The 9,376-nt window shown below is 38.6% G+C and overlaps 2 pseudogenes; both read right to left on the bottom strand.

The window, feature by feature from the left end:
- Nucleotides 1–545: 545 nt before the first annotated feature.
- LOC148659515 (UDP-glucuronosyltransferase 2B31 pseudogene) lies at nt 546–2,852 on the bottom strand (annotated as a pseudogene).
- Nucleotides 2,853–7,121: 4,269 nt separating this feature from the next.
- On the bottom strand, nt 7,122–8,201 carry LOC148659516 (UDP-glucuronosyltransferase 2B31 pseudogene; annotated as a pseudogene).
- Between the last annotated feature and the right edge of the window lie 1,175 nt (nt 8,202–9,376).

Below are 9,376 nucleotides of genomic sequence, written 5' to 3' on the forward strand. Positions count from 1 at the left end.
TAGCCTTGATCAGTCAAGCCCAGCTCAGCACTGCTCTGCCAGTTGTGAACCATTTGCAGTTTTATCAATTTGTATGTGACGTGAACTCTGATATGGTTTTCTCTTTTTCAAGGTCTTTCCGTTCTAGCCCTGGAGACCCGGAGATATCCTTTGATTTCAATTTTCAGTTCTGCTCTCAGTGATCTGTACTAAATTGAACTTTCTTTACTGAACTACAATATCCAACTCTTTAACAATGGGAACCGATTTATGTCAATCAATAGTTTGATTATATTATATCTATTAGATAATGAAGAGCTATGCCGGAATGAAACTATAAAACAGTGTGTTCGTACATTTGTACAATGACAGGCTGGAATGCAATATAGACTGTAAATACACAAAATGTTCTCTACTGAATGTGGAAGAGGACAAGGTTATGACACACAAATGCACCTTTGATAGAAATCACCTGAGAAATACATGAATTAGTTGACAGTGCCACCTATTGAAAATTCTAGTGAATAGGTATGGGATATGAAAAGAATGAACTAAAGTCATGCTGCTGTGGTTCTATTATCTTTTATTACAACATTCTACACTGAGGAGAGTAGCAGGAGGAGTTACAAAAGCAGCTGGCCAGAGTTTGAGTTTAGTGATTCTGATTTCAAACATCAGGTGTACAGGTGTGGTAGTTTAGGCACACATTTTATTTCCTTTCTTTTTTATTTTCTTTATTTAATAGGAAAATGTAATTTTGAATACCCATAATATTAATTTATCAGATTTTATGAGGACTTAAAACATAACATTTGAGCATTTTAGCAAACATTTTTATGTAACAGAATTTCACATTTTCAAACCATTTACAATCTAGTTGATGACAATTTTAGCATGAATAGGAATTCAATTTATTCAGATTTTAGTTTTCTCCTATAATAAACCCTGTGGCAGATAAATTTGATAACAGCAATGGTAATCATTATGAAGACAAATACAGCTGCCAGTAAGAACATAATAACATCCACAGAGTGATACGTGTACCAGGGCATCTTGTAGGACTCTGAATGCAGGTGAGCAGCACCTTTATGCCTGATCACATATTCTATCCAGAATGCTGCATTATCCAGGGGTCTTATAGGCTGGTCCCAGTGCAGGCTGGAGAGCTTTTTCATGTTCATCTGGTAAGATGGATCATTGAGTACCTCCAGCAAAGCCTGAAGGAAAGTGTTACTCTTAACTTTGTTAATTTCCAAGATTTTGGCTGCTCCTTTCCCTTTCAGTCGTAGGAGGTTGTCATACTGGTCAAAAAGAAGTGGAAGACCCAAAACTGGTATGCCATGATAAATTGCTTCTTGTACCCCATTGGTTCCTCCATGTGCTACAAAAACTCTGGTCTTAGGGTGTCCCAAGAGATCATTTTGTGACATCCAATTGACCAGTAGTGTGTTATTTCCTAAATTAGCAGGTCTGTTCCCTTGGTGTCTCCAAATGACTTTCTGAGGGAGCTGGGCAAAAGCAGAAGCTATCTCATTTGCTATGTCAATAGGAAGACTGTTAACCAGGGTTCCCAGGGACATGATAATAACACCATGTTTTCCAGAGCTCTGCATAAACTCTTCCAAATCTGGTGAAAGAGGCTTAGCAGGCTTGCACTGAAAGCCCCCCATGTAGACAACATTGGGCATTGTGGGTCGTGGGAATTCAAAGACAAAGTCAACCCTCATGAGCCATATATCTGCACTTTGAATGAGACTGTAAATATCAATTCCTGGGCCAAAATAGTGATCACATACAGCTCGATAATGTGGGTCAACCACAAACGTTTGCTCGTAAAGTATAATGGCATAATAAAGGAAGTTTTTGACCCTTTCAATGACATTCATTTGATCTGAGAATCTGGATCCTGGCACTGGGATATATGACAATGGTGAAGGCGCAAGTGCAAAATGGCCTTCCCCACTGGTGATCCAACGAACATTCAAAACTAAAGGTAGTTTCAGATAGTGGGCCAACAGGACTCCACCAGCTATAGCAGGATCTGTCAGGACCAGGTCATACTGAGTGTCCTGTAGACGTTGCATTAGCTGCTTATTTTCAAACATGGTAGTCACCATTTTGCATATAGCTCTGTGAACTTCAGAAATCATGGCAAGGAAATCCCTTTTCAAGGTGAGGAATGTCAGAAGGGAACTCTCCTTTATTTGAACTTCTAGGTATTTGACGAGGAATGAGTGGAAGAACTTATTATCCATATCTTTATTTTCAGGTATTGTGATTGAGGTGTAGTAGAGTGAATTCTCCTTAATGTACCAACTGCCTTCACCTCGGATCACAGTGATATTATGTCCCCTTGAGTGCATCTCCTCTATCAAAATATTCATATTCACCCAATGGCTACCATCCACTGGGAATACTAAAATCTTGCCACCATCAGAAAAGGGGACAGAGATGATAATTAGAAGAGATATTAAGGTGGGGAGAGTTTTCCATGAACCACACGTCTGCATTGTATCTAAAAAAAACATTTAAGATTCTTATAAATGGTGATCAATAATGCAGTCTTATTGTAATATACACAAAGCAGTAGATTGAATCAGACCATTTAAATCAAAATGACCATTTTGATACATTTCATGGTGCAAACTGTATAATGGGTTTACTGTTGTTATTATTCCATAATCTCCTTCTCTACAGCTGCACACTTTAAAATAAATCTAAACATGGAGAAAGACTGCCTTTTTTTCAGTCTAGACCACAAATCCCAAATATTGGAAAACAATTGCCCTTTTATATACACATATAAAGATTTTATACTTCTATGAGAAAAAAATCATTTTAATATTTAAGTTTTCCAATGTATTAGAACTTGCCTGCATTTTATGAAAATATTTGGTATCCATTGATATTGACACTAACTTAGAATACTAAAATCATTTTCTTTAAATTGCATACTACAGAGTACATATTTACACAAAGACAGAACATGTTAAAAAGTAAATGTAAATATGAAGAAAGAGTCTATGAAAAGTTTTAAGGAGTAAATGTATTGAAAATTCACTTACTTGTGAATCCTTGGCACATGAGAGAGAAATCCAAAAGTGACCCTGACATACAGAGTCTGCTCAGTCATTTAGTAAAAGTACTCATTTCAGTTGAGGTCCAAGTCCACACTTTATGGAGTGACACTCTTAAAATAGCATGGTATTCATTGACTAAGCAAATCAAAACGAAGACAAGATTTAGAATCCACTGATAAAAAGTTACATATTTTATATTTTCTTCAGATAATTCCGGCACATTTCTGTGATAATTGTAAAGATGTATGCCCACACAAATGACAAAATAGCTACAGTATGTCATAAGCTCTTCATTAATAACTAAAAGATAATTGCAGTCAATAAAGTAAAGACATGATATTAAACAGCAATGATACGGCAAGGTGGATTCAAAACTATCTACTCTAATGACCACTTTTAAAAGGTAATGAAACAGTTTAAAAATATTTTATAACATTTCAATGTGAGCATTGGAACATCTCTAAAGCTAACTTGTCATCCTTCATTTTCTTCATATTTAGGTTATCCCCCGTGTCCTTCATGAACCATGAACCAAATTTGCTTTGCTGATTTGGCATTAATTGTTTTTAAAAGCTATAATTTCAAGAAAACAGTATAACACTGCAATTTATACACTTATTTTCTTTTGTTATATATACAGTAGAATTGTGACTTAATATCAAGCAGTGATATGAGACATAGAGTGACATAATACTACTTATTCCAAATATTAACATTAAAAAACAATGGAAAATAAGACTTTCTTTTAAAATATATTTTTATAATTTAAACATATTTTACATTCAAATGTATATAGCTGCAACCTAATGGAAATATTGATGTTGTACTTTTGCTATCTTTGATTTTTTTGTGTGATTCTTTTGACTGTACATTTTCCAGATGTAGTATGTAGATGAATGACAAAAAGTAAGCAAATAAAATTTGTAGGTAAAATACATTTTCTTTAGGAGCTTTTGAAGCAGATATAGACTAATAAGTGATGACTTGTCTTACTGAGATGCACATTGAGAATGATGTTTTTTTACTGTTTAATACATCTGAGACAAAGTCTCATTGGGTTTTATTCATTGAAAAAAATACATCCTATTATGATGACAGAACAGACATAGTGGCAAGTACAATGAACTTTCATCTGCTGAGCAACAGAAAAGTGGAAATAAATACAGATTATCTCTACACCTACTATGTCATTTTATAATGCCTGTCAATCATATTTTTAGTATGAATGTCATGTCATGTCATTTGCCAAAACACTTTATACCATACGGTGTCGTGGGAAGCCAGAGCCTACCCAGCAAGCAACAAGCACAAGGCAGGGTACAGCCTGAACAGGTCACCAGTCCATCAAAGGGCCAGTGCAAGTCAATCATACATGGGGACAATTGGGAGACCACGGTTAAGGCTGAGGGGGGAAATTTGGCCCAGACACCGGGATAACTCCCCACTCTTATCGAGAAATGCCCAGGGATCTTTAATGACCACTGAGAGTCAGGACCTCAGTTTAACGTCTCATCTGAAAGACGGCGCCCACTACAGTATAGTGTCCCCACCGCTATACTGGGGCATTAGGACCCACACATACTGCATGGTGGGTCCCCCACTGGTCCCATGAACACCACTTCCAGCAGCAACCATAGCTTCCCATGAAGTCTCCCATCCAGGTACTGACCAGGTTCAACCCTGCTTAGCTTCAGTAGGTAGCCAGTTGAGAGCTCCAGGGTGACATAGCTGCTGGCAGTATGAATATGTGTGATACCAAAAATCAGTTTCTACATTTCATGATAAATAAAACACCAGAGAATTTAAGGATTTAAGGATGTTTACTGAATATTTAGTAAAGTGAGATTTGGCTGAACTTTCCTGGGTGAGGGCCATCCTTCAGGTCATAATACGAGGTGGCTGGGACCCCTATTCATTGTGAGGAGTGACCAATGGACAGCTGTAAAGGTGGTGAAAGGGTGGAGGAGGGATGAATTAAATAAACTGTGAAAACATATTTTATACATTTTTATCTCTTACAAAACTGATGTCAGGAATGATGAATGAAAAAACAGGATACATTTGGTATCTAGTCAGTTAAGATCTTCCATTTAGAGTTCCAGAAATGTGCTAGTACAAGCTGCTCTCTGTGTTCTCTCCTGATGTCAGCCAGGGTGATTTGATGATCTGTTCTGTTCCTTCATGCCAGAGTACTAAACTCAAATGACATAGACTGGATCCTCCCAAGTCCTTAAGCTCAGCTGACAGACTGACTGTACAGTATTTGTTACTTAAGACAGTCCTTGGGGAGTCTGAATCGGCTTCCCCTCTCAAAGCCCTTTTTAAATGCACTGTACAGAACTCTCTGATGACGCTGATTGTTTTCCATGAAAATATATATGATGTGAATGACCCATGTCAACTGTCTTTATGTTAGTGTGTCTTTAACACTTGGCTGCCAGTTATATTACTTAATTGTTGGGGATTTTGTTAGACCATTTCATTTTTGTTATCCTACATAATCTGCAGCTGATGTGGTTTCAGACCATTTTTTTAAATAGAAAACCAATAAACAGGTCTCTTAAAAGTATAGGATAAAAGAGACAACAGAACGTTGTCGTAAGCGTGTCTTTTTTACTTAACCTTTATACAAGTATACTTTCTTATCTGTATGGGGCAAAGGGAATAGATGAGTTCACTAACCTTTTCTCTACTAGAGTCAAGATGCTGTTAACAACCACAGAATCAACCTTTTAGGTGAAATGGCACTTACATTAACTAGGTGCTAAACAAAACTATTCAAGCAATGAAAAACAGACAACTGTGAAACTGTTTCAGTATAGGAAAAAAAAAATTTCCAAAATGTGTGACAATGTGGCTCTTATCCCTGCAGATTAATTATTTATATAATTAATTTATATTTATATAATTACAGGTTACTTAATTGTGCTTTTACAGTACCTTAAAGTGTGAAGGGGCAACTCCTCTGTGAAAGCCATCTTTTCTGGAGTTTTATTAAATCCCATGTGCACTCAGCTGTGGGCTCTTATGGGTTCACTGCTCAAACTAGATTGTGAGGTGGGGGTACACAGGGACTGGAGATATACATTTCTGTATGTCGGTCATGACTTATATTTTTTTGTGTGTTATTCATTTGTTGACCGTCGTTTTGTGCCATTTATTTGCTGTAAATTTGTTTTGTCTTATGGGGTAAGATCAATCTGAATTCAATGGCAAATTTAAAGGATTAATCTTAACACGACTTTACAACAACATTCCCACCTTGGAATTCTTTGAACCTATTATATGCTAGCTAGGAGGCTAGGGCCCTAAGCATACCTCCACGCTCCCATCTAGTTTGAGAATTAATGTGTAATGTTAATAATGTTGCTTTATTAGCCCTATACAATTTCTTGCATTAGGAATTTGTCTTTTCGCATACCCCAGCTAGCTCTCCATGAGACACAGACACACAGACAGGGAGAGAAGCTTGGGGTCAGAGCGCAGGGTCAGCCATTGTACAGCACCCCTGGAGCAGTTGGGGTTAAGGGCCTTGCTCAGGGGCCCAACGGAGTAGGATCCCTCTGCCGGCTGCGGGATTTGAACTCGCAACCTTCCAGTCATGGGCACAGATCCTTAGCCACAGAGCCAAAGAGCCACCGCTCCGTCCATGATAAAATAAGATTATTATCTTATGTTGTCAAAGAGTTTGCCCTGGTTAGCTGTAACACAGATGCAAACATTTCCCTTTGTTGAAACTCAGAAAAAAATAATTATATTATTAAACTACCTTGCACTTTTACTTATGAACTACTTATTGAGGTTATATACTTACAGTAGCGAGCTATTCTTCTACAGCCCCATATGAATTTCTATGTTTGTCTTCTGTAAATTTTTCTCATGGTCATAATGAAATGTTATAATTCTCATAATGAAATTTTATAGTTTATTATAAACCTACTGATCTGAGTAAAACTACAAAAAAAAAGAGATTATGTAGTGTATATGCCAGTCTAGGCATAGATTAAGCTTATTCTGATTTTGGTTTTCTCATACTGTATAACAAGCCCTATATCACAGAAATCAGAAAATTACAATTATAATGAGTATGAAGATAACCACAGCTGCTAGCAAGGCCATAATAACATCCACAGAATAGTAGGTGTACCAAGGCAGTCTGAAGGACTTTGCACATAGATGAGCAGCACCTTTGTGTCTAATCACAAACTTTATCCAGTAGTGGGCACTGTCCAGTGGTTTCATAGGCTGATTCCGATGCAGGTTTGAGACCCACTGCATGTTCATCCATTAAGATGGCTCACTGAGGACTTCCTGCAAGGCCTGGAAAAAAGTATATCTGTCTAGGTTAGTGACATCAAGGATTTTGGCTCCTCCTCCAACCTGAAGCCGGGCAAGATTGTCATACTGATCAAAAAATATTGGCAGTCCCACTACTGGCATACCATGATAAATTGCCTCATAGATCCCATTGGTTCCTCCATGTGATACAAGTAGCTTGGTCTTGGGATGACTGAGGAGATCATTTTGAGGCATCCATGTAAACCAATAGGGTATTGTTGCCCAAGTTAGCAGGTCTGTCACCCATGTGTCTCCAGATAACCTTCTGAGGGAGCTGGGTAAAAGCAGCGGCTATCTTTTCTATTATATCACTGGGGAGTTTGCTAACAAATGTTCACAAGGACATGATAATAACACCATGCTCTCCAGAGCTCTGAGTAAACTCCTCCAGCTCATCTGGAAGAGACTTGGCAGGTTTGGACTGAAACCTAATATAAACAACATTAGGCATGGTGGGATGTGGAAATTCAAAGACAAAGTCAACCCTCATGACAGCAGACTGCAACAGATGATAGTAGTTAGTTCCTAAGTCAAAGTATTTATCACACAGAGCTTGATATGTGGATTGACACACATGTTTTGAAAGAGACTAAGACCACAGTACAGCCTGTTCTTCAGTCTCTCAATGATATTAATCTTATCTGTTAATCCTAATCCTGTCATTGGGATGTACGATATTGGTGATGGAGCAAGAGCAAAATGGCCTTCTCCTGCAGTGGTCCAGCATACATTTAAAACCAAAGGGAGCTGAAGGTAGAGTGCCAGCAAAACTCCAGCACCCCAAACAGGGTCAGTAAGGACTAAATCATATTAATTATAATAATAATCACTTACACTTATATAGCACTTTTCTGGACACTCCACTCAAAGTGCTTCACAGGTAATGGGGACTCCCTTCCACCACCACCACCAATGTGCAGCATCCACATGGCTGATGCGACAGCAGCCATAGTGCACCAGAATGCTCACCACACATCAGCTATCAGTGGGGAGGAGAGCAGAGTAATGAAGCCAATTCTAGATGGGGATTATTAGGAGGCCATGATTGGTAAGGGCCAATGGGAAATTTGGCCAGGACACCACCTACTCTTTTTGAGAAACACCCTGGGATTTTTAATGACCACAGAGAGTCAGGACCTCGGCTTTACGTCTCATCCGAAGGACAGCGCCTGTTTACAGTATAGCGTCCTCGTCACTATACTGGGGCATCAGGACCCACATGGACCGCAGGGTGAGCACCCCCTGCTGGCTCCACTAACACCTCTTCCAGCAGCAGCCTTAGTTTTTCCCAGGAGGTCTCCCATCCAGGTACTGACCAGGCTCACACCTGCTTAGCTTCAGTGGGCTGCCAGTTGTGAGTTGCAGGGTGATATGTTGACTGGGCTGGGGTTTTTTCACTAACTGCTGGTCTTCAAACATTTTTTCGACCATTACACTCACTCTTCTGTGCATTTCAGAAAATGTATCAAATATCTCCAGTTGCAAGGCAAAGAAGTTCAATACAGAGCTCTTTCCCCTTTGGATGTCCATCAGTTTCTTCAAGGTCTTCTTAAGAAATGCTTCATCTATGATTTCAGCACAATGAACTGTGACTGAATTGTAGTAAGAATAATTCTCTTTGATGTATCAGCTATTTTCTGAACGTACAATTGTGATGTTGTGTCCCTTGGCATGCAAGGCCTCAATAAGGACATTCATATTCACCCAGTGACTGCCCTCTGTAGGGTACACCAGGACTTAACCACACTGGCAAGAGGGCACAGAGCAGATAAGGGATGTCAATGGGATAATGACACTCCAAAGGTTATAGGTTTTCATAATCCCTGAAATACAAAGTGGAAAAAAATGTTGGACTAGAAATGGTCAGCATTTTGTTGTCTTTCTGAATCATCTCCAATTAAATTGCAAAGGAACAACACATAGAAAAATACTTTACATATTGTCTAGGTCTCATGCCCTATTGATCATCACAATATCTG

This window comes from Lepisosteus platostomus, chromosome 7 (assembly GCF_059453375.1).
Source record: "Lepisosteus platostomus isolate fLepPlt1 chromosome 7, fLepPlt1.hap1, whole genome shotgun sequence".
NCBI classification, from domain to species: Eukaryota; Metazoa; Chordata; class Actinopteri; order Semionotiformes; family Lepisosteidae; genus Lepisosteus; species Lepisosteus platostomus.